The sequence below is a fragment of the Ovis canadensis genome, chromosome 10 (genome assembly GCF_042477335.2).
Source record: "Ovis canadensis isolate MfBH-ARS-UI-01 breed Bighorn chromosome 10, ARS-UI_OviCan_v2, whole genome shotgun sequence".
In the NCBI taxonomy this organism is placed as follows: domain Eukaryota; kingdom Metazoa; phylum Chordata; class Mammalia; order Artiodactyla; family Bovidae; genus Ovis; species Ovis canadensis.
In genome coordinates this window covers 16,733,564-16,759,183 of record NC_091254.1, presented here as the reverse complement: position 1 = coordinate 16,759,183, position 25,620 = coordinate 16,733,564, and the positions used below count along the sequence as shown (strand labels likewise).

General features: G+C 39.5%; 1 protein-coding gene and 1 pseudogene across 3 annotated transcripts in view; one reads left to right on the top strand and one right to left on the bottom strand.

Moving 5' to 3' along the window:
- DIAPH3 (diaphanous related formin 3) overlaps nucleotides 1-25,620 on the bottom strand; it is a 562,554-nt gene that overhangs the window by 262,934 nt on the left and 274,000 nt on the right. The window lies entirely within an intron of this gene.
- LOC138446749 (large ribosomal subunit protein eL30 pseudogene) lies at nucleotides 14,279-14,592 on the top strand (annotated as a pseudogene).

Below are 25,620 nucleotides of genomic sequence, written 5' to 3'. Positions count from 1 at the left end.
GGGACCAAAGGTCTCCAGGAGTGTGACAGAAAAAATCACTGTTGTTTCAAGCCACTGAGACTGTGGACCTCTGCTGTGGCAGCCCAGGGACACTCACACAGGATACTATGAAAACTCTTGTCTGAGTCCTCAATTCTATTAAATATCTAAAAGGGAGAGTGTAAATGTATACTTAACGGAACAAAAATTATCAACCTTTTTACAAAGTGGTTTATACCACTTATGCCTCGTTTGCCAATGTTAGGCTTTATTCTGGAAGCTTTTATCTTTTCATGTATAGGTCTGTACCCGACCCTTCATTAACTAGTCTGTATGGTATGATGAGGGCTTCCCAGGTGGCACCGGTGGTGGTTTAGTCGCTAAGTCACGTCCGACTCTTGCAACCCCATGGACCGTAGCCCCGCCAGGCTCCTCTGTCCATGGGATTCTCCAGGCAAGAATACTGGAGTAGGCTGCCATTTCCTTCTAACGCAGGAAATGTTAAGAGACGCAGGTTCAAGCTCTGGGCCACCAAGATCCCCTGGAGGAGGGCATGGCAACCCACTCCAGTCTTCATGCCTGGGGAATGCCATGGAAAGAGGAGCCTGGTGGCTACAGTCCACAGGGTTGCAGAGTCGGTCACGACTGAGGAGACTCAGCACGCACACATGGTATGATGAAGGGCTGTTCGCAGCATCATTTGGTACAAGGAAGCTCCTTTCTCTACTCACTAGCCTTCAAGTCTTTGTTGAAAATCAACTGATGGTATCTTTGCGAGTCTTTAAACTCTAAACTTTTAAGAAGAAAGTCTATATAGTCTTAAGCGAAAACATTATTGTCTCGATGAAAAATCAGTACTCTAGGTCAGAAAAATTTGCCTTTTTCAAAATTGATTTTGTCCATTCCAAGTCCTTTACATGACATGAATTTTTGTAAAATCTTATCAGTTACTATTGTAAGACCTGCTGGGACTGACTGAGACTGTATGTATTACGAAATCTATAGATCATGAGGGGAAAATGTAATCTTAACAAATTTAGTCTTCCACTCTAGCATGGTATATATATCACCATTTATTTACAACTTCTGTAAGTTCTCTCAGCAATAACTCTCTCTCAGCAATAACTTGGTAGCTGTAGTATAGAAAATTTGCACATGTTCAGTGAAATGCATCCTTACGTACTTTACATTTTTGATGCTACTGTAAATAGTACTATTTTTAATTTGTTTTCCAATATATCATTGCTTAAATAAAAAAATACAACTGATTTTCATATAGTTACTATTTTGTGACCTTCTAAGTTTCCTATAGATTCCTTATATATTCACATAGATAATAAGTTCACTTACATCATTTCCAACATACAGGCCTTTTATCTCATTTTCTTATTACACAAGTTAGAATATATATTATAATGAAGAAAAGTGATATGAATAGATTTCCTTGTCTGGTTTCCAAATTATAAATGACAAAGAATTTAATCTTTCACAACTAAGCATGAGGACAGTCCCATGTTTTCCACAGATGTCCTTTTATCAGGTTGAAAAAGTTTTCTATTTTTCCTTGCTAGGAGTTCTTATATATCATAAACAAGATAGAATTCTATCAAATGCTTTTATTTTGTATCTAGATATTTGTATGATTTTTCTTATTGTTTTGTAACATGGTCAACTGCAATAATTAATTTTCAAATGTTAAACCAACCTTGTACAAATTGGTAAAAATACACTCTTTTTATGCACTACTTGATACAGAAATATCTTACTGGCAATTTTTTCATGTATGTTTATATATGATATGGGTCTGTAGTAGATTACTTTCTGTAATGGTTTCCCTTCTTTGATTACTGATTGAAATTAGAGAATTTAGTTTAATTTTTTCAGTGCTTTCATTTTCATGAATTTCAAAATAATTTCTCTTTGACCCACAAACAATTTAATATTATGTTATCCAATTTTCAAACAGTGAGAGATGTTCTATTACTGTTTTTATCCAATTTAATTTCAATTTAGGCAGAAAGCATACTCTTACAAGATTTCAATCTTTGGGAAATTACTGAGATTTATTTTATGTTTCCATATGCTCTACCTTGGTGAATGTTCCATGTGTATTTGAAAAGAATGTATATTTTGCAGTTATATGGGAAATTTTCTATAAATACCAATTGGAACAATCTGGTTGATGGAACAATCTGGTTGATAGAACAGTCTTGCTTTTTCAAATATTTACTGTCTTCTTTTTTGATATACTTTTACAAGAATTAAATGAAAGAGGGGCATTAAAATCTCATTATGACTGGGAAGCTATCTATTTCTCCATTTAATTCTACAGGTTTTGTTTCATGAATTTTAATGCTCTTTATTAGGTACATACATATTTAAGATGATTGTTTCTTGTAAATTACTCCTGTATCCTTGTGTAATGCCACTATCTCTTAAAAGATGATTTGTCTTGAAATATGCATTCTCTGAAATATACATAGCTATGCTACTTTTCTTACTGCTTATTATGTGTTTTGTGTTTGTCCTTTCTGCCCTTTACATCTCTGTTCTCCTTTCCTGCTTTTGTGTTTATCAAGCAATTTTTAGTACTCCATTTTTTTCCTTCTGATTTTTCCTGGTTCCTCTACGACGAGCACTATGCATCTTTATGTAGTCTATTCAGAGTGACTGGTAACTCAATATTATGCTTTTTTATGGTTTTCATTTCCTGACTCCCCCCTCTAGCATTTCAGTCACACCGCACACTCTGATTCATTTCATGTGTGTCATAACGTTACAATAGTGCAATTCCATTCATCCTACCCAATCATCTGTGCAACTACCATCACATCTTTTGCTTCTATATACATATAAACACTACCTCGCAATGTCATTTTTTAATTATTAGGTTTCTGTTCAATAAATTATGAGAATAAAAAAAGCACAGTTCCTTTATTATTTCACATGGTATTGATTCCTTTTTGTGGGTACCAGTTTTCATCTAGTATCACTTTCACTTGGCCTGCAAGACAAGTTTAGCTTTTCTGGTAGGACAGCTGTGACGGGCACAAACTCTCTGCTTTCATATAATTAAAAGTGTATTCACTTTACCCTATTTTGGAGGGGTATCTACTAAATAGAGAATTTTGAGTTTATAGAGTTTATTTCAGCATTTTAAATATACCATTCTGTTTGTTGACTTCTGCTTTAGATTATTTCTAGAAAATCAGCTATATCCATCTCCTTATTTTCTCATATGTTTCCTTCAGCCTCAAATTACTTTCTCACCTTTGTCTTTAAGCAGTTTGACTAAAATGTGCCAAAGTGTCTTTTTCTTTATATTTATCCTGAATGTGGTTTACTAACATTCTTGAACCATAAGTTTATTTTTTCCACTCAATTTGACATTTCTTTGCCTTTATTTCTTCAAATGTTTTGCCAGCCAGAATTTCACTCTTTTGTCCGGATGGGATTACAATTACAGGTGTTTAGATTGTAGGTTATACTTAACCTACATATTGAATATTTTAATTCAGTTACTGAACTTTTCAGTTTTGCTTTCCTTTAATTCTCAAAGATAAATTCCTTTAGTTTGTTAAACATATTTATGATATCCACATTAAAGTCTTTACATTTGAAATCTAAAATCTGGCCCCTCTTGTTGATTTGACTGCTTTTTCCTTTGACTATACATTCTACTTTATTAACTTTGAAACTGAAAGTGAAAGTCGCTGAGTACTAGCCCACTCTTTGCAACCTCATGGACTATACAGTCCATGGAATTCTCTAGGCTAGAATACTGGAGTGGGTAGCCTTTCCCTTCTCCAGGGGATCTTCCCAACTGAGGAATCGAACCCAAGTCTCCTGCATTGCAGGCAGATTCTTTACCAGCCGAGCCACAAGGGAAGCCCAAGAATACTCGAGTGGGTAGTCTTTCCCTTCTCCAGCGGATCTTCCTGACCCAGGAATCAAACTGGGTCTCCTGCATTGCAGGCAGATTCTTTACTAGCTGAGCCACAACTTCTTAATTAAATTATAAAATGCCATAATAACTCCTGTGGTATACTACTACTTTGAAGAATGTTCCTTCTTGATGTAGCAGGCAAATTAATCATTGGGTAATCACCTTTAAGTTTCTCCATAGGCTTATTTATAGTCTTTACAAGCTTAGTCTCACATTCTGTGGAAAGCAGGAGCCGTTTCCCTGGCCCCTCTAACATGTTAGGACTTATTCTTCCCAGAAAAGACTGTAGACTTAATTTTTTTAGGGTCAGTGCCAGCAAATTTGGAAAACTCAGCAGTGGCCACAGGACTGGAAAAGGTCAGTTTTCATTCCAATCTCAAAGAAAGGCAATGTCAAAGAATGCTCAAACTACCCCACAATTGCGCTCATCTCACATGCTAGTAAACTAATGCTCAAAATTCCCCAAGCCAGGCTTCAGCAATACGTGAACTGTGAACTCCCTGATGTTCAAGCTGGTTTTAGAAAAGGCAGAGGAACCAGAGACCAAATTGCCAACATCCGCTGGATCACAGAAAAAGCAAGAGGGTTCCACAAAAACATCTATTTCTGCTTTGACTGTGTGGATCACAATAAACTGTGGAAAATTCTGAGATGGGAATACCAGACCACCTGACCTGCCTCTTGAGAAACCTATATGCAGGTCATGAAGCAACAGTTAGAACTGGACATGGAACAACAGACTGGCTCCAAATAGGAAAAGGAGGACGTCAAGGCTATATATTGTCATCCTGCTTATTTAACTAATATGCAGAGTACATCACGAGAAACGCTGGACTAGAAGAAACACGAGCTGGAATCAAGACTGCCAGGAGAAATATCAATAACCTCAGATATGCAGATGACACCACCCTTATGGCAGAAAGTGAAGAGGAACTAAGAAGCCTTTTGATGAAAGTGAAAGAGGAGAGTGAAAAAGTTGGCTTCAAGCTCAACATTCAGAAAACTAAGATCATGGCATCCAGTCTCATCACTTCATGGGCTATAGATGGGGAAAGAGTGTCAGACTTTATTTTTGGGAGCTCCAAAATCACTGCAGATGGTGACTGCAGCCATGAAATTAAAAGACGCTTACTCCTTGGAAGAAAAGTTATGACCAACCTAGATAGTATATTCAAAAGCAGAGATATTACTTTGCCGACTAAGGTCTGTCTAGTCAAGGCTATGGTTTTTCCAGTAGTCATGTATGGATGTGAGAGTTGGACTGTGAAGAAAGCAGAGCGCCGAAGAATTGATGCTTTTGAACTGTGGTGTTGGAGAAGAGTCTTGAGAGTCCCTTGGACTTCAAGGAGATCCAACCAGTCCATTCTGAAGGAGATCAACCCTGGGATTTCTTTGGAAGGACTGATGCTAAAGCTGAAACTCCAATAATTTGGCCACCTCATGTGAAGAGTAGACTCATTGGAAAAGACTTTGATGCTGGGAGGGTTTGGGGGCAGGAGGAGAAGGGGACCACAGAGGATGAGATGGCTGGATGGCATCACTGACTCGATGAACGTGAATCTGAGTGAACTCCAGAGGTTGGTGATGGACAGGGAGGCCTGGCGTGCTGGGATCTTGGGATTGCAAAGAGTCGGACACGACTGAGGGACGGGACTGAGCTGAACTGAACTGAACTGAAGTGTAGGTACTCCTTTAGGATGTTGGTCATGTTTCCTGAGTTACAACCTTACTGGTTGTTTGAGTGAATGCCAAGTATTTTAGTGAGAGTTATCTCTACTCTGGCAGGGCCAGAACTCCAATGACTCCCAGGAATGATGGACCCCTAGTACGTCTGTTCTACTCTCGCTGTGCAGCAGGTGCCATATGGCAAATCTAGCTCCGCATATGCACAGCCCAGGCTCCAGGGAGACCCCCACAAATTTTTAAAAATTTGTTCCTAAGTATTTTATGGTTTTATTACTGCAAATGGAATTTTAAAATGCTTTTATTACAAGTTTAGTTTCAAAAATACAAAAAACTCTTTATCTAAAGTAACCAAATGTTTCCATTTTGTATCATTTGCTTCATCATATTTTCTCTCTTCCTCTTCATATATATGTATATTAAAGGAAAAAATATATGTACCTATAATAATATAACACATAACATTTAGCTAAGGTGATGTCCATCAGCTTTTCAAATGTAAAGTTACAATACTTTCTTATATAATGTTATTTATATGAAGGTGATTTAAGACTATATAAATAGTATGGATACAATCTATTTTCATCAAATGTTCACCTATGTGTTAAAGGGGACAGCCATTAAATACAGAATATTGGTTATAGTATTCACTCAACTTTTCTAAAAATGTATGTTTATAAAACTTTCCAGATGGCTTCAAGAATAAGATAAAAAATAAACAAGTCAATATCTATAGTAATTACACCTTAAGCCACCAGCACAATAAAATTGCCTAACTCTATACTAACTTAGTTAAATAAGTTCAGTCTCCCATTTTCTACTATGTTTCCAAAACCGTCTTAGAAGACTGTATCCAGACCTATATAATGAGATTTGCAGAATACAGGAAATGATTCTCAGGCACTAGATAATACTCAAATCTAAAAATCAACCTTAAAACAACGCTGTCTGCAAAGTGAGCACTCATAAAAGACCTTTTTGCTTATAACTACAAAATCCTTTAGACTTTCTTTCAAATGAATGATTCATGGCTAGTAATTAGTATGTGACTATAATGATGTTTTCTTTTGTTTTTGCAAACAAAACACATTAAGTGGATTGTGCCATAAAATTTCAATACTATATAGATGGTCTAACATGAAACAATCGTGTTTCTATACCAAAACAACAACCATAATTCTTATTATGGACTCAAATGCCCCACTTTTTAGTTGTCTATTTAGAAGATTTAAAATACCAAAGTAGAAAAAGTAGCAACTTGACAAAATTTCCCAAAATTAATTTTAAATTCAACAGCTCAATAATTTAAGCTCCTCCATAAACATACTAAGTAATTTGTATTTATCATTAACTCAAGTCAATCTTTAAATATTAAAAATAAATTTGCTCCAGTGATGAAGCATACAGAAACCAGGACTAAAAGCAACTTCAAGTACAGGGGGAACCCACAGCAAAACACACAAGAGTGACTGCTATCATAAAAAAAGGGAGGCTGTCCTTCAGCATCATAAAAGTATGGTTCACAGCTGAGCTGCACTAGTTACTAGATGGATGTACAAGCTGCCTCAGCAATGAAATGTTAATGACTACTTCTGGAGTTATATGAGAGACAGATAAAACTACTCATTCATTTATATATCGAATTATTTACTGCATATACATCATGTGCCAAAGAATCACATTGAATATAAGATGACAGGGACCCGGTCCAAATGGATGTACTAAAGTAAACAGATAAAGAAAGGGAGAGAAAAGGAGAAACAATAATATAAATCGGTAAGATCATTTTAGGTAAGGATGATTGCTCATGAATATGCAAGATAACACAGAGAATGGTGGGAGGCATCAGGATGATGAGTCCTGCCACAGGGAAGGGGTATCTGGGCCGAGGCAGAGCGAGCGGCAGGCGTACAGCAAACCTGAGCAGGGAACAGAAAATGAAAGCAGCTGAAACCAGTGGACAAAGAAGGGAGTGGTGATATCTGAAAGTCACTCAGTTGTGTCTGACTCTTCACAACCCCATGAACCTCGAGCCTGCAAGGATCCTCTGACGGTGGGATCCAGGCAAGAACACTGGAGTGGGTACCAGTCCTTTCTCCAGAGGATCTTCCCAACCCAGTGATGGAACCCAGGTCTCCTGCATTGGCTAAAAAACATATACTAGACTATTTTACAAATTGAAATGGATTTAGAAATCATTAGAACAATCAGAGAGAAATTCCCTTTCTGGCCAAAAGTGGAAAAACACGGACTACATTTATCTCCCTTTGCCCCCACACCGAGAGGCAACAGCTTTCAGACACTGACAATGACCGAGAAAGGGGAAACAGGTGCATTCCACGACTGCTCCAGATTACTGTCTGAAAAGGAGCCCGGGGGGAGCCAGGAGGTGTCATGACCGAGACAGAGGTAAGAGCTGGGGACGCCAACGCAGCTGAGTTCTCAGGACAGAGTACCAGACAGGAAACGGTAACGCAGACAGAAAGCTCCAGTGTTCTCAAGAGGTTCCACTTACGTCTTTAACTGTAGTAGACACATCATGTGGGAAACTACTGAAGACCGAGGAAAGAATCAGTCAGAAGCACTGTTGGGAACCGCACCCAGCTCTCAGATAAAGATGAGGATAGTACCTGCTCTCAGGAGGCAAAGGGAAAAACTCACAATTCATGGAATACTGAATGAGACAGGAAAGTTTAAAGTTACCATAATTCAAATGCTTAACAAGGCTGAGAAAAGATTAAGGATTTTAAGCAGAGACATGAAAGATGTTTTTTTAAAACTACTTGCACTGAATTTCGACAATAGAAAGCATTGCTATCTGAGCTGACTGAAAAGGAAAAACATCAAATAGCATAAAAGAAAAGATTAGTGAACTGAAATGCATGTCCAAAATGAAAAAAGATGGAAGAAAATAAAAAGGGCATCAGTGAGCTGTGAACAACTTTGAGAAGCCTGACATGCATGTAATAATATAATATATATGCAACGTAAGTTTCAGAAATAGAGGAGAGGAGATATAGAAAAGATATCTGACAAACACAATGGCTAAAAATATGTCAACTTTAAAGGGAACTACAAACCCAGTATCCACAGATCCAATTCAGTGAAACCCAAGGACAAAAACGTGAAGAAAACTATATACCGAAACTACATCGCAATCAAATTAATCAAGCGAAGGAGAAATCTTCAAAACAACCAGAGAAAAAGAGAAACATGTACAGAGAAACAGTTATGAGTGATGGCAAATTTCCTGCCCCAATAATACAAACAAGAAGACAGTGTAGTAACATGTTTAAAACTATGAAAGGAAAAATAATCAACTTGGAATTCCATACTGATGGAAATACTTCAAAATGAGGTAGAAAAGACTTCCACATACATAGAAAAACTGAAAGAATTCATTAGCGCTAGAATAAATGTTATGGCAGTTTTCATGTGGAAGAAAGAAGACTCCAGATGGAAGTCAACATTTACACAAGAGAGAGTAATACTGGAGTGTGTAGATAAAAAAGACAACCACTTTGTTGAAAGCAAAAGTCACAACATGTTAAGAGTTTTAAACATAACCCAAGGCAAGATGTGCGACAACCAATGCACAAAGCCGCCAGCGGGAGTAAATTAGAGTGAGGCCTCAGAACACACACTGACTGATATCGTACCATTTGAAGGAATTTAAAAATATATTCTGCAACCCTAATGCAACCACAAATAAAACATAGTAACAAACCAACCAACAGAAAGATAAAGTCATTAAAATACTCAATTCAACACTAAAATAATACCAAAGAATAGATGAGGAAAATAGAAAATAAATAACAAGATGTGAGATTCAAATCCCACTAGATTAACAACCACATTAAAAGAAAATGACCACTCCACTTAAAAAGGCAAAATCATTACACTAGACTTGAAACAAAAATGCAATATTCAACCAATATGCTGCCTATAACAACAACAGGTTAAAAGGAAAAGGACAAAAAATGACTTCATTGAGTAACAAGGTAAATTTCAGACAGAGTACTTTAAGCTCAGAAGTGACATAATCACATTTATTTTTGTACTAAAAGATCTCTAGCTGCTATGTGCAGAAGGACAGAATGTTCCACATGTGATATAGGACCTTAAACACAACAGGTTATCAACAAACGGAAAATACAAGAATATATACAGTTGTGACAGGCTGACCCAGCATTATCACCATTGAGAGTTTCTTGTATCTCAAGCACATTATTTGAAAATGAATACCCACAATTTATTCCTCTTTACATTTGTCTTGCTATTGTCATTCATTCACAGTCGAGTTGAGTCACTCAGTTGTGTCTGACTCTTTGTGACCCCATGGACTGTAGCATGCCAGGCCTCCCTGTCCATCACCAACTCCTGGAGTTTACTCAAACTCATGTCCATTGAGTCGGTGATGTCATTCAACCACCTCATCCTCTGCCGTCCACTTTTCTTCCTGTCCTCAATCTTTCTCAGCATCAGGGTCTTTTCAAATGAGTCAGTTCTTCGCATCAGGTGGCCAAATTAATGGAGTTTCAGCTTCAACATCAGTCCTTCCAATGAACACCCAGGACTGATCTCCTTTAGAATGGACTGGCTGGATCTCCTTGTAGTCCAAGGGACTCTCAAGAGTCTCCTACAAAACCACAGTGCAAAAGCATCACTCTTCGGCACTCAGCTTTCTTTATAGTCCAACTCTCACATCCATACATGACCACTGGAAAAACCACAGCCTTGACTAGATGGACCTTTGTTGGTGAAGTAATACCTTTGCTTTCTAATATGCTGCCTAGGTTGGTCATAACTCTTCTTCCAAGGAGTAAGCGTCTTTTAATTTCATGGCCACAGTCACCATCTGCACTAATTTTGGAGCCCCCCAAAATAAAGTCAGCCACTGTTTCCACTGTTTCCCCATTTATTTGCTGTGAAGTGATGGGGCCAGATGCCATGATCTTACTTTTCTTAACATTGAGTTTTAAACCAAGTACATCATGAGAAACGCTGGACTGGAAGAAGCACAAGCTGGAATCAAGATTGCCGGGAGAAATATCAAAAACCTCAGATATGCAGGTGACACCACCCTTATGGCAGAAAAGTGAAGAAGAACTAAAAAGCCTCTTGATGAAAGTAAAAGAGGAAAGTGAAAAAGTTGGCTTAAAGCTCAACATTCAGAAAAAACATTCAGTGGAAACAGTGTCAGACTTTATTTTTGGGGGCTCCAAAATCACTGCAGATGGTGACTGCAGCCATGAAATTAAAAGATGCATACTCATTGGAATGAAAGTTACGACCAACCTAGAGAGCATATTGAAAAGCAGAGACATTACTTTGCCAACAAATGTCCATCTAGTCAAGGCTATGGCTTTTCCAGTGGTCATGTATGGAAAGAGTTGGACTGTGAAGACAGCTGAGCACCGAAGAATTGATGCTTTCAAACTGAGCTGTTGGAGAAGACTCTTGAGAGTCGCTTAGACTGCAAGGAGATCCAACCAGTCCATCCTAAAGGAGATCAATCCTGGGTGTTCTTTGGAAGGACTGATGCTAAAGCTGAAATTCCAGTACTTTGGCCACCTCATGCAAAGAGATGACCCATTGGAAAAGAATTTGACGCTGGGAGGGATTGGGGGCAGGAGGAGAAGGGGACCACAAAGGATGAGATGGCTGGATGGCATCACCAACTCGATGGACATGAGTTTGAGTGAACTCTGGGAGTTGGTAATGGACAGGGAGGCCTGGCATGCTGAAATTCATGGGGTCGCAAAGAGGAGGACACAAGTGAGCCACTGAACTGAACTGAATCACTCTCCTCTTTTACTTTCATCAAGAGGCTCTTTAGTTCTTCTCCACTTTCTGCCATAAGGGTGATGTCATCTGCATATCTGAGGTTATTGATATTTCTCCCGGCAATCTTGATGCCAGCTTGTGTTTCATCCAGCACAGCCATTTCTCAAGATGTAATCTACATGTAAGTTAAATAAACAGGGTGACAACAGACAGCCTTGACGTACACCTTTCCCAATCTGGAGCCAGTCTGCTGTTCCATGTTCGGTTCTAACTGTTGATTTCTGACCTGCATACAGATTTCTCAGGAGGCAGGTCAGAAGATCTGGTATACCCATCTCTTGAAGAATTTTCCAGAGTTAGTTGTGGTCCACAGATGGTGGTTGCAGCCATGAAATGAAAAGATGCTTACTCCTTGGGAGGAAAGTTATGAACAACTTACACAGCATATTCAAAAGCAGAGACATTACTTTGCCAACAAAGGTCTGTCAAGGCTATGGTTTTTCCAGTGATCAGGTATGAATGTGAGAGTTGGACTGTGAAGAAAGCTGAGCGCCAAAGAATTGATGCTTTTGAACTGTGGTGATGGAGAAGACTCTTGAAAGTCCTTTGGACTATAAGGAGATCCAACCAGTCCATTCTAAAGGAGATCAGTCCTGGGTGTTCTTTGGAAGGACTGTTGCTAAAGCTGAAACTCTGGTACTTTGGCCACCTCATGCGAAGAGATGACTCATTGGAAAATACTCTGATGCTAGGAGGGATTGGGGGCAAGTGGAGACGGGGATGACAGAGGATGAGATGGCTGGATGGCATCACCGATTTGATGGACCTGAGTTTCAGTGAACTCCGGGAGTTGGTGATGGACAGGGAGGCATGGTGTGCTGCAATTCATGGGGTTACAAAGAGTCGGACACGACTGAATACTGAACTGAACTGACACAGTCAGAGGCTTTGGCATAGTCAAAAGCAGTTGTAGATGTTTATCTGAAACTCTCTTGCTTTTTTGATGGTCCAACTGATGTTGGCAATTTGATCTCTGGTTTGTCCGCCTTTTCTAAATCCTGCTTAAACATCGGAAGCTCACAGTTCACGTGCTGTTGAAGCCTGGCTTGGAGTATTTTGAGCATTATTTTACTAGTGTGTGAGGTGAGTGCAATTGTGCGGTACTTTGAGTATTCTTTGGCCTTGCCTTTCTTTGGGATTGGAATGAAAACTGACCTTTTCCAGGCCTGTGGCCACTGCTGAGTTTTCGAAATTTGCTGGCATATTGAGTGCAGCACTTTCAAGGCATCATCTTTCAGGATCTGAAATAGCTCAACTGGAGTTCCATCACCTCCACTAGCTTTGTTCATAGTGATGCTTCCTAAGGCCCACTTGACTTCACATTCCAGGATGTCTGGTTCTATGCAAGTGATCACACCACTGTGAATATCTGGGTTGTGAAGATCTTTTTTGTGCAGTTCTTCTGTGTATTCTTGCCACCTCTTAATATCTTCTGCTTCTGTTAGGTCCATACCATTTCTGGCCTTGATTGTGCCCATCTTTGCATGAAATGTTCCCTTTGTATCTCTAATTTTCTTGAAGCGTTCTCTAGTCTTTTCCATTCTGTTATTTTCCTCTATTTCTTTGCATTGATTGCTGAGGAAGGCTTTCTTATGTCTCTTTGCTGTTCTTTGGAACTCTGCATTCAAATGGGTATATCTTTCCTTTTCTCTTTTGCCTTTCACGTCTCTTCTATTCACAGCTATTTCTAAAGCCTCATTTGACAACCATTTTGCCTTCTTGGACTTCCCTGGTAGTGCAGATGTAAAAGTGTCTGCCTACAATGTGGGAGACCCAGGTTCGATTTCTGGGCCGGAAAGATACCCTGGAGAAGGAATTGGCAATCCACTCCAGTACTCTTGCCTGGGAAATCCTGTGAATGGATGGAGGAGCCAGCTAGGCTACAGTCCATGGGGTTGCAAAGAGTTGGACATGACTTCACTTTCTTTTTCTTTTCTGCAGTTTTGCATTTCTTTTCCTTGGGGATAGCCTTGATCACTGCCTCCTGTAGAATGTCAAGAAACTCCATCTGTAGTTCTTTAGGCACTCTCTCAGATCTAATCATTTGAATCTCTTTGTCACTTCCACTGTATAATCATAAGGGATTTGATTTAGGTCATACCTGAACGGTCTAGTGCTTTTCCCTACTTTCTCAATTTAAGTCTGAATTTGGCAATAAGGAGTTCATGATCTGAGCCACAGTCAGCTCCCGGTCTTGTTTTTGTTGACGGTAAAGAGCTTCTCCATCTTTGGCTGCAAAGAATATAATCAATCTGATTTCAGTGGTGATGTCCATGTGTAGAGTCTTCTCTTCTGTTGTTGGAAGAGGGTTGCTATGACCAGTGCATAAAGCACCTTAGGTATGGCAATCTTAGGTAAGCCTGACTTTCAGAATTTCACTTAACAAAAGAGGGATTCTGAGAAGTCTTTGAAACATCATACTCAAGATGCTAACATTCAAGAGCCACTTTATCTAAATCCTATAAATTCACAATTGGTTAACTTATTACACATTCAAGATTAATCAGAGGTCCAGGTAAAGGTCATAGAGTAAAATGGCAAATTGGAGCTGGATATCAATAAACAGAACTCAGACTCTTGGATGTAATGGTAGCCAGCTGACCCTTTCATTGCTACCTCCAGAAGCTGACCTCACTGAGAGACACTAAAGTTTGGCGTGCACTTCAGGGAGGCAGGGTCAGGGTAGTCGGGGTAAGAGAAAGTGACACAGAAGAAACTGTGCTATAGATTAGTTTATTCAGAAGTAATAAAAGAAGTTTCTCACTCCCCGGCTATCTTGATGGCTGTTCTTAGTTTGGGGCATCCCACACCTAAGGCAGGAAGATGGTAGCCACAAAAAAGATGAAAAAGTCACTGGAGTCAATCAAATCTAGGCTCCAACTGGTTATGAAAAGTGGAAAGTACATGCTGGGGTACAAGTAGCCTCTGAAAATGACCAGACAAAGGCCAGCCTTGAGGAAATCTGAAACAGAGTACTATGCCATGTTGGCCGAAACTGGTGTCCATCACTACAGTGGCAATAGTACTGAACTAGGACAGCATGTGGAAAACACTACTGAGTATGCACACCGGCTACCTCAGATCCAAGTGATTCTGCTATCATCAGACACATGCCAGAACAGACGGGTGAAAAGTAAACCATGCACAATTTTTCTTTAAAAAAACTGGCCAGATTTTGTTTTTTGAAAAGAGTAATATTGAGGGCCTTTTCCTATAACATTTGCTAAGTCATATTTTAAACTAATAACTCTCCCTAAAATACTCTTAAATGGCTGATTTCTTTAACTATTTTTCCTATGCCATTTTACAAACTTTTGCTCTTTTTCTAATGCCAGAATATTAATGGCAAAGGTGTTTCTGCATTTATTCCAAACAGAAACCCATTAAAAATAACACCTTGCTGCGTTTCTTAGTATTGATTGTTTGCAGTTTTTATTCTGTTTTTACATTAGGACAAATAAAATTCATTCAAGGGCTTCTAAAAATAAATCAATGGCGTTTCTTAAATTCATTCAGGGTTTGGGATCATGTTTCAGCTCAAGCCATTGATTTGGTGGGTGTGTTTTGGGAGCATTCAAATTAAACCGCTGTGATACCTTTTTCAGGCAACTCCTCCGCCCTTCAGTAATAAAGTATGTCTATCGCTTTGTCTGCAGATCCCAGAGGGCCAAGTCTGTGATGTGCTTTCCGGCAGCACGGGAGAACTGCATGGTTCTCACTAAGGTGCACCAAGACACAGGGAAGGCTAAAGGCAGGGTTTAGACAAGGGGCATATCTAATTAAAGATTAGGCTATAGTTAAGACCCATGATTAGGAAAAAGTAGGTAGAAACCTGAACTTTAGGGTGGTTAAAGTTGGTTGGGGGAGTAGTCTTCAACTGGCAAGAGAGGTAATTACTAAAATCAACAGTAGATAGGAATACAGATAGTTCCAGAGGAGGTTATAAAAATCCACCAAGAAATTAAAGGCTAAGAAGAAAAGTAAAACGAGGCCAAAAAAAAAAAAAAAGTGTAGACTAATAGAATGAGAACAGAATAGCAAACAGACAACTAAGCAATAAAGGAAAGGCCTGTCATGAAGCTAGCCAAACTAGCTTCCTCTTAATTACGTTCAAAATATAGAATGCCTCAAAAAATTCTGGCTCAGAAATTAGGAAAAGCATAAATAAAGACAGTGTCACGGAAACTCATAATACAAAGCCAGTAGAACCTTGAATGCTCTCAGAGTACACTGGCATTCAACTGATCAGAACGACCGGGTGCTGCATTGTGGCTAGCAGTTCCGTGGGGAGCTACTTACAAAAGAAACACTGAGAGAACAGGGCTGAAGACTCTACTTGCCCACAGCACAAAATTTCAGTGCTGCCACACAGCTTTCTACGGGAAGAAACAAACAATGTGACCCCAATGAACAAAACAGCAACAGAATCCTAGTCCAGTCAGTTTCAAATGAAACCACAAACCATGAGAATGCAAACACACTAAAATTGAGACTAAATTGAATAGTAACTTTAATGTCAGCCAATGGTGATCAATAATGGAAGTCATACACACAGAGAATTAGATTTTTCTAGCAGATGGGAATTAGGACAAATATAAAAGTGAAATGATTTGGCACTAGTGATACTGGTGTAAGAAAGTTAATGTTAGCTTTTCACTAAAGAGAAGAAAAACTACTTTGTTCCCTATCAGTCCTTAAATAAATATGTCACCTTGGATATAAAATTGGCATTCTTGGTAAAGAATGAAAAATAGCACTAATAATGGATAGTAGCTGAGTTGCAGGACAGGAAACTTGACCCAATGTTAGAGAAAAGAAAACAATTGCATTTATCCTTTCAAAAAAGCCAAGCCTGGTGTGGAAGATAAGGATGTCTAATGAAACATACAATTCAATAACAAAATAAAAATATAAGCAAAGAAGGAAAAGAACAAATAAACAGCAACAAAAAAATTTTTTAACCAGACAAGTACTATAAAGAACCAAAGGACTGAAACTTCACCACAAACACTCCATGCTAGGAGCCACAGCGCAAACTAGGTTGAGTAAAATGTAAGCAATTTAGATTCTGAGCATCTAAAGGAGTTTCCAAAGGCTCTTACTCTGGGCCTCAAAGCACCAGTTCCCTGTCAACCCGGGGACAGAAAATGAGGGGAAGTCTTCTCACGCAAAGAGAATAGTCAGAGAGTAATAAGCCAGACAAGGTAGTTGACATGCCAGCTCCTTAAGGAAGAAGAACATATATTTCCTTCCCATATGGACTCTGAGTTTCTAAAGAAAAAAATGGTTAGCTTTTAGTTTCTGCAAAGAAAAGCAGAAGCGGGACTAGTTCAAGCAAAACTGCAATGCAGGCTAAAGACTACCTTGAAAAACTTTCCCTTTGCATTCATTTGCCTTTTCCTACCTCTTGTATACATATAAGACTGTGCCAATAGATCAAGAGTCTTGTATCTAGAAGCAAAGAAGTAGAAACAATATACGATATAGAAATGTGGAGTCAGATATCTTGAGTTTGAATCCTTCTCTTCTGTTTGTGAGGTGTGGGATTTCTTGGTTAAATCACATATTCTAAATGAGTTTCAGTTCTTAGAAGCCTAACGGACTGTTGTCTCAGAAGGATAGATGCATCAGATACACGTATATAAATATACCTTGTGAACTGTACCTCACTTGCCTGGTGGCTCAGATGGTCAAGAATCTGCCTACAATGTGGGAGACCTGCGTTCTGTCTGTAGATTGGGAAGATCTCCTGGAGAAGGGAATGGCTACCCACTCCAGTATTCTTGCCTGGAGAATTCCATGGACAGAAAAGCCTGGTGGGCTATAATCCATGGGTTGCAAGGAGTCAGACACGAGTGAGCAACTATAACCTGCACTTTCAAATTCAAGTACTGTAACTGTCATGCACTTACCTGAGTGTCCCATAGTTGCTGATTCGATACAATACATATGTCATTGACCTGAAACTCCAAAATTAATCTCCATCTTTGTTCCTATTATCCACACTCTCATCTTCTAAGTGTTAACAAGTCTCAGATGCTATATAAAAAAAGCTATCAAACTAAACTAATGTAGAGTACAGTTTTAATCTCCTCCAGCTTTCCTACTGCATGACACGATTTACAGCAGAGGCTAACCTGCTGCTTTATAATATCTGAGGCGGTCAAAATGAATTTGGAGTATTATTTGTTCTTGAGCACACTCTCTATAATAACTATGAAGCTATTATTGTATGCAACTGGATGACTTTAATTTCAGGAGATTCCTAAGGTTAAGATCCTCAGTTGGATATACCTAGTCAGAGAGCTAGAGATAGAAAGCTTTTAGCTCATATTTCTGGCTCCAACACATGCAACTAATATGAGATGCTCACCCTAATCAGTTTCTCAGTAATCTCAATTGTTCCCTTGAAAACTGTTCCCATGAACAGAATATAAATGCTCCAGCACCATAACTTACCATGAGACACGGAAGTCATGACAGCTGATCAGAGCTGAGACGGCTCATGAGTCAGTACTGGCCTTCATGCTATACTCCTAACCAATGCCCTTGGCCACTTTGTGACATTAAATTGTGCATGTTTAAAAGTTAAAGTACAAAAAGACTGGGAGCTCTAAAAAGAATAGTCAAGAGTTGTTAGAAAACAATTGTGAAGTGAATAAAACCCTTGAGAAAGAGTAAGGTATGAGAAGAGAGCAGAGGGAAGACTCTGAGCAAGATACTCACTGCAGTGTAAGAAGAGGTAGAAAAGAGCCAAGGTGGCATCAGAAAGGCAGCACCAGGGAGGGAGAGGAGAGAGCGAGAGAGCACACTCAGCCGATTAGGGTGAGGTGCTGATCACAGGCCAAGCGCACACAAGACGAGAGACGAAGGGCGCGTGCTGGACCTGAAACTATGTCGCTGTGCATACCCTAACAGAGTACTCTTAAGACAGTGATGCGGCAAAAGCACAAACATAAAACATGCTAGAAAATAACAGGGTGAGAGAGAAAATTCTAAATGTAAAGTAGAAACCAGCTTTAAAGAAAGTAGGTCCTGAACTGGATCATTACAGATGAAAAGAAAAACATTCAAAATAAACTTATAATGAGGATAACAGCAGCTAACAGAATTGAGCACTCACCATTCATTATTGACTCCAAACACTCATGCTCTCCTTTAATCACTACAATCTAGAGAGATAGGCCCTAAATTCACGCACATTTTATAAAGAGAATTAAACCGAGGGGTATTAATAAACTTACCCAATATTTCAAAGCTAGTAAATGGTAAACTAAGAATTCGAACCCAGGTCTGTCTAATTAGACTAGAAATGCAATGAAGGATATTTGCAGGAATCTCAAATACCAAGATGAAGTTGTTTTAGCTCAGATTTATGTTTCAGTGTTAGGAACATGCTGCATTCAAGCCTCAGTAAGATAAGCATTAAATGGTTGTAGTTTTTCAGTATTTAAATTAACTATCAAGCATCATGCTACTGCTAAGTCGCCTCAGTCGTGTCCAACTCTGTGTTACCCCATAGACAGAAGCCCACCAGGCTCCCCTGTCCCTGGGATTCTCAAGGCAAGAACACTGGAGTGGGTTGCCATTAGGGAAAGTTATTTATGCATCTATCAGGTATCTATTATGCTTATTACATGCCAGATATTGTTCAAGACACTAGAAATTCACTAACATATGTCTAAGAGAAGGACTCATGTTGTGACCACGACCATTCTTATGATAAACTAATAGACAGGTTAATGGAAGGAATACCATATAGTAAATGAGAAGGTAATGAGTGCTTGGGAGAAACACAAAGCAGAGAAAAGAAACAGAAGTGATATGAGCAACTGGGCCTACAATTTCAAACACGGTGCTCAGAGAAGACCTCCAAAAGTTGACTGAGGAAGAAATATCAAAAGGATATGAGGCAGCAAGCCATTTGGACATATATAGAAAATAAGTCCAAGGAGACCATACAGTCAACAGGACAGTATGGAGGCCACGTGGTTAAAGCTGAGTTAGCCAGAGGAGAGTGATAGAAAATGAGGCACAAAACATCAGGGCCCTGTCACATATGCAGAAACTTGTCACCTATAGCAAAGACTTAGGTTCCTCCTCCAAGGTGGAAGCCAGTGTCAGGTTACAGGGAGAGACAAAGCGTTCTCCACCTTATGTCACTGCCTGCAGAGGTGTGCTCAGTCGTGCCTGACTCTCTGCGACCCCGCGGCCTGTGGCCCACCAGCTCCTCTGTCCACGGCATTTCCCAGACAAGAACACTAGAGTGGGTTGCGATTTCCTTATGTCAATAGCTGTTATGTTAAGAACAGACTGCAGTGAAGATGAGTTGCCATAGATATCACTTCTTAGTATTATCAAATTATTTCACAACATTTTACATTTTGACATGCCTGTAAGATAGAACATAAACAATACAATGTACCTTTTGCTAACACATGAAAAAGTGGTTAGACCAACATACATCACAGTTGAAAATTCAAACTTTTTGAGAAACTCACGAGAGTTAGCAACTCAATGAAATAGCATATTGTTCTGATCATGCTGTGTTTTTATTAGCTTTCATAAATTAAAGAATTGGAGAGTTATTTAACATAGCTGGCATTCTACTAATTTCAGGGAAATATGGGTAACGAATGCTCATAAGAGAATTCACTCAGAGTTCAATTCCACTTATCCTCCCACTCTACAGAGAACACAATTGGTAGTACATGAGTGATTTTTCCCATTAATGGCAGGATTTGATATTACTATTTTGATGTAGATTTGAACTAAATGAATTCAATCCCTTGAATAAACGAGAGTTACTGTATCACAGAATATGTCTGCACACTTCTGGCATTTTAACATTATCTTAGTTCATAATATAGGCACTACACATTTTTCACTATGATATATTAGAAATCATTCCATTTTCCTTCATGAGAGCAAGATCTGCAGGCAAAAGTAGTTTTTTCTTTCTTTTCACAGATACATATTCCATGACCACTGTCCTCATGACCACCACCTTCTTTCCAAAAGTCCCTGATGAATTATATCCCACAAATGCCAAACAGCTCTCTCGCCCTGTCTCATGCTTTGCTTCTGAAACAAACTGCAATAGTGTCATATCAAAAAATCACCTTATACAATTCCCTAGACCAGGGATTGCAATTTTCCTCAGAGAGGTGGTAACCAGCAGCAAAAGCAAATAAACCCTTGCAAATGGTGAGTCCCTCCCCAGGGAGAAGACTGAGATAAACAGTCAGGTTTGCATATTTTGCTGTGCCCTCATGGCCTCCTGTGTTACATTTCTGATTCACGCCTTGGGTGATCTCATCTAGTGCCAGAGCTTTAAATCCCACAAGTATGTGACCAGCCCCCAAATTTATGCCTTCAGCCCTGACTTCCAGCTTACATCCCAACTGCTTTCTGCACAGGTCCACTCACACGTCCACAGATGTTTTGAGTGATCTTCCCTCCCTGAGTCTGCTTCTCTCTCGAGTCTTTTCCTATTCTCTGGAAATAGGATCTCCTATCTATCTAATTGTACAGGGCAAGCACCTTGGGGTCATCCTGGACTCTTCTCATTCCCTAAATACAACCTATCAGATACCCTAGCTTCCCTAATTTTGAAATGTTATATGGCCCTTCGTACCATGGACACTGCCCTCAAGCCACAACACTTTCTCACCTTCATCATTGTTATAGCATGTTAACTGGCCACTGGCTTCGATTTATGCTCCTACCCCACCACCTGTTCCTCACACAGCTGCCAGAATAATCAACCTGACCTAAACCTAAAGCACAGACCAGACAACTTCACTTCTCCGTGTAAAGATCTCCAGTGACTTCCTAGCATGACGGCCGCAGGCCCCACACCCTGCCGGCGCGGTCCTGGGGCCTCCCTCTCCCCCACTCCTGCTGCTCGCCCCTCCACTCGCTCTGCACCAGCCAGGCTTCCCTGCGCCAAACCCCACTGTCCCCAAAGCCCAGCACTCTGTGGCCTCTGTCTGTGAGCGGTCCCCCAAGCCAGTCACTCCGGTGCTTGCTCAGAGGGGAGAGGCTGTCCCCAGGCATTTGATCACACACACGTACCCACCTCTTACCACCACGTGCTGCAGAGTACTGAGGGTCACCTGAGTCTGCGCTTTCATTTCTGTATCTATTGTCACTACATGCGACTACAAATGTAAGACCAACGAGGAGTAAGAGATGTGTTCCCTGCAGCAAACTCAGAATCCAGAACAAGGCCAAGCACACAGGAGGCGTCCAATAAATATTTGCAAATAAGTGTACAAATGAGTGAATCACTGCTGAACCAAGAGGACAGGTACTGAAATGAAACACATGAGATAGTGGTTTCATTACCAATATAATCTCAAGGTCTAAATTCATCCATACAAGTCTGGTAATTCAGACACATGTAAACCAAAAGGCTAGTGGACATGGAGCCACTTTCTCAGAATCACATAAATGAGAACTCAAAGTAATATCAGAAATGTTCTTAAATATACTCAACCTACCAACAGTGAAGCCATGTTAAGTTGAAACATAGAAAAAGTCTCTAATTTTCTGTGAATTTCAGTATATTTGCCTAAATCAATAAATCTGTTATATATTATTTTATACTACCAAAAACCATGTAAAGAAACATGTAAAGAAAAGGTGTAAATGGCCTTTTAAGAGTTTTGTCAACATATACCTCTACCATGTCATATGTAGGCAGAATTAAAAAGAAACCTGTGAGAGAAAAAAATCTTCAGAGACAATACTAGGATGGGTGAAACAGAAATTTTTTCTCTTACCTGACAAATGATGTTTAACTACTTAAACCTGCAAAATTTCTATAAGTTTCAATAAAAAGTCAAACGGTGTCGTGATCATTTTGAGTTGGACCACTGACTGAGATGAAAAGCAGAAATCAGATTATAAGGAAAATGACAGCAGTATGACATGTCTGAAGAATTTCAGGCTACAGACCAATGACAACTGAAAGCAAGCTAAATTAATAAGCCTTAAACTAGGTGGAAGAAGAGCCATCTGTGCTAGGGAGCCTATATTAAGTACTGGGTCCTGGCAGAAACATGTCAAGAAGGTTGAAAAGCAAAGGGACAAGAACAAGTGAACAACAGCTGAATGTTTACGATCTTAAGAGAAGCAGAACGTTAAGACCTAAATAGCGATGCACAGAGTTATGACAGTTTTATTATTCTAAACAAATATCCTCCTGGATGGTGAAAGATTTGCACATGAGGTTGCCAAAGTGCTGTCTAGAGCACACTGAAATGTGAAGGGCCCGGGACAAAGACAGCAACTGAAGACAAACAGAGTTCCTGTTATCCAGGAGGAGAGACTGGAGAGATCTATCACTGGCAGACAAGACTGAAGAAGAATTACTAAGGAGAAAAGGAAATAGTAATTACAAGAAGCCAAACGGATAATTAAAAGAACAAACTGATAAATCTGTGAAACATGAACAATTTTGAATTTGGACATTTGCAAAGCACTCCAAATAATCAACACTTGAATGAAAGAGAGGTGGATATTTTAAGTCTGGGAAAGCGATGAATCAGTGGACATATTCTTTCAGGTTCCACACCAATTCTGGTCAGTCTCTTCTTAAGTCGTTTCAATAAGCCATGATTCTTACACCAAATCAGAATTTCCTCATACCTTTTAAAACATTCAATTTCTTTTGAGTACCAAGGGCAGCACTGTATAGGGCAGGTACCCGAGTGTTCACAGACTTAAACAGCACGGCCTCATGAGTTAAAGAAGGATCAAGAAAAGTCCAACATAGGTGCGGCGCCAGGAGAAAAGCAGAATAAGTCTACAGAGTGACTGAGTCCACAAAGTGACAAGTGTACAAAGTAGGCGGCAGAGTCAAACAGGGTGGTTATATTCTGTTTTGAATACAAGTACAGATTGAGACTTTTATGCTCAAAATTGTTGGCTACTTGGCATACTTTTAAATTAACCCATTCTTACCAAAGAAATAATTGGCCAGAGACTCATTTTAACAAAAATTAAAATCACCATCTCAAAAGTACACAACATTTTCATTGCAAAATGTGATTTTTCAAAACAACTATCTGTATAGTACCATAATGATGGATATATGTCATTATCAGTTCAGTTCAGTTCAGTCACTCACTCGAGTTCGACTCTTTGCGAACCCATGAATGGCAGCACACCAGGCCTCCCTGCCCATCACCAACTCCTGGAGTTCACCCAAACTCATGTGCACTGAGTCAGTCATGCCATTCAGCCATCTCATTCTCTGTCATCCACGTCTCCTCCTGCCCCCAATCCCTCCCAGCATCAGTGTCTTTTCCAATGAGTCAACCTTTCACATGAGGTGGCCAAAGTATTGGAGTTTCAGCCTCAGCATCAGTCCTTCCAATGAACACCCAGGACTGATATATATTTGTCCTAATCCACTGAACGTACAACACCAAGAATGAACCCTAAGGTGATCGATGGACATTGAGCAATTATGATGTGTTTGTGTAGGTTCATGAAGTATCATAAATGTATCACTCTAGTGAAAGATATTGATAAAGAGGGAGGCAATGCATGTGCATACAGAAAATCTCTATAACTTGCCCCCAGTTTTTCTGTGAACCTGTTTTCTAATAATTATTGATAATTTCAAAGTATTACAAATTTTTATAGTCAGAAAATAAATTAAAATGTAAAATATCAAAAACAATTCTTAACTTCATTTTTATTTTACTATTCTTGCTATATATATTTTCCCTGCTTTCTGTTTATCTCTTTCGTTTTTCACATATTCACTTAGCCTGAATGGTGTAGCCACCACGTAGTGCAAGATAGACCATGGATCAGGAATATAAAGATGAGCATGGTGTATTTCTGCCTGTCAAAAATCCCCAAGCATAAATGAAATCTGTGACATACTTATACTTCAGGGAAATAACAACCATCTAGAGATAAGTACCCGGCATTATGAAAACAAAGAGGAAGAATCCTGAATTATGCAAGGAATAACAGAGTGCTAGAGAAAAAATTCCAGAGAGCATTTCCCAAAGCAGAGAAGAGGGGCAGCAGGCTGTGGACAGGTCTGGGCATGGGCCCTGAGAACACGGCAAGTGGTCTGGGAGATGAAGCACAGAACAGGCGAGACAAGAAGCAGGAGGAGCGGCTGTGGCTGCTCCTCAAAGACCTAAGGCTGGCGCCTGAGCGGGCAGGAAGGCGAGGCTCATGGAGATGTCTGAGGAAGCACTCAGGGCTGATGAGCATGTTCATTATCTTGATTATGGCGATGGTTTCATAAGTGTACTTATCAAAATGAATCGAATTCTACAAGTTTTAAATATATGCATTTTACTGTGTACTAATTATACGTCAATGAAGATTTTTTGTTAGTTTGTTTTTAAGGGATACTATTTTAAGAATTTTAGACATCCCTGTAAAAGTTATAGAAAGCAAGTGAAGTAGCTTAGGGAGTCAGTGAGGGATAGGAAGTGGCATTTCACTCATTCTACAACTTTACAGGATGTTCCACATCATCCAAGGAAAGACTTAATCAACTGCTATTTCCACGTACCTATACAACCACTAGACCACTGAGGTATGACCTAAAAAAATCCCTTATGATTAAGCAGTGGAAGTGAGAAATAGATTTAAGGGACTAGATCTGATAATCAGAGTGCCTGATGAACTATGGATGGAGGTTCATGACACTGTACAGGAGACACGAATCAAGACCATCCCCCAAAAAAAGAAATGCAAAAAAGCAAAATGGCTATCTGAGGAGGCCTTAACAATAGCTGTGAAAAGAAGACAAGCGAAAAGCAAAAGAGAAAAGGAAAGATATTTTCATTTGAATGGAGGGTTCTAAAGAATAGCAAGAAGAGATAAGAAAGCCTTTCTCAGCAATCAATGCAAAGAAATAGAAGAAAACAACAGAATGGGAAAGACTAGAGATCTTGTTAATAAAATCAGAGATACCAAGGGAACATTTCACGCAAAGATGGGCTCGATAAAGGACAGCAATGGTATGGACCTAACAGAAGCAGAAGATATTAAGAAGAGGTGGCAAGAACAGACAGAAGACGTTCTTCACGACCCAGATAATCACGATGGTGTGATCACTCATCTAGAGCCAGACATCCTGGAATGTGAAGTCAAGTGGGCCTTAGAAAGAATCACTACGAACA